The sequence below is a fragment of the Papaver somniferum genome, chromosome 9, assembly GCF_003573695.1.
Source record: "Papaver somniferum cultivar HN1 chromosome 9, ASM357369v1, whole genome shotgun sequence".
In the NCBI taxonomy this organism is placed as follows: domain Eukaryota; kingdom Viridiplantae; phylum Streptophyta; class Magnoliopsida; order Ranunculales; family Papaveraceae; genus Papaver; species Papaver somniferum.
Genome location: NC_039366.1, coordinates 11,174,220 through 11,174,503, shown reverse-complemented (window position 1 = coordinate 11,174,503; position 284 = coordinate 11,174,220).

Sequence of the window (284 nt, the reverse complement as noted above, 5' to 3'; positions counted from 1 at the left end):
GCAACTCCGCTCTTGAAGATTGGAAACTGTTTGTCACTAGGAGCTACACGACCCTTTCAGTCCAAGAGAAAGAAAACTTTAAGAATGTTGTTCGTCTGTTTCCTACTAAAGAAGATGCTGCCAATCATAATTGTCAACGCCTCAGATAGCTTAGGTATCATGTTGCGTGTATCCCTTCAAAGAATAATTGTGTAACAGCTAAGGAAGCAAATTCTGATGAGGCGAAAGTGTTAGAAGACGTTTTGTTGTTGTCAAAGCAATTAAGGGTTATGTTGAGTAAGAAT